The sequence below is a fragment of the Leptonychotes weddellii genome, chromosome 14, assembly GCF_054177405.1.
Source record: "Leptonychotes weddellii isolate Sample4059 chromosome 14, ASM5417740v2, whole genome shotgun sequence".
Classification (NCBI taxonomy): domain Eukaryota; kingdom Metazoa; phylum Chordata; class Mammalia; order Carnivora; family Phocidae; genus Leptonychotes; species Leptonychotes weddellii.
Genome location: NC_138382.1, coordinates 61,017,198 through 61,017,727, shown reverse-complemented (window position 1 = coordinate 61,017,727; position 530 = coordinate 61,017,198).

Genomic DNA, 530 nt, shown 5'->3' with positions numbered 1-530 from the left:
TTTTTTTTAAAGATTTTATTTATTTATTTGAGAGAGAGAGAATGAGAGACAGAGAGCATGAGAGGGAGGAGGGTCAGAGGGAGAAGCAGACTCCCCGCCGAGCAGGGAGCCTGATGCGGGACTCGATCCCGGGACTCCAGGATCATGACCTGAGCCGAAGGCAGTCGCTTAACCAACTGAGCCACCCAGGCGCCCTCTTTTTCTTTTTTTTAAGATTTTATTTATTTATTCAACAGAGAGAAAGAGAGAGACAGCAAGAGAGGGAACACAAGCAGGGAAAGTGGGAGAGGGAGAAGCAGGCTTCCCGCCAAGCAGGGAATCCCATGTGGGGCTCGATCCCAGGACCCTGGGACCATGACCTAAGCTGAAGCAGACACTTAATGACTGAGCCACCCAGGCACTCCTGGGTTTTTTTTGGGGTTTTTTTGTATTAATTTTTTTATAACAGCTTTATTGAGATATAATTCACATACCATAACATTCATCCTTTTAAAGTGTACAATTCAGTGGTTTCTCAGTATATTCATAGA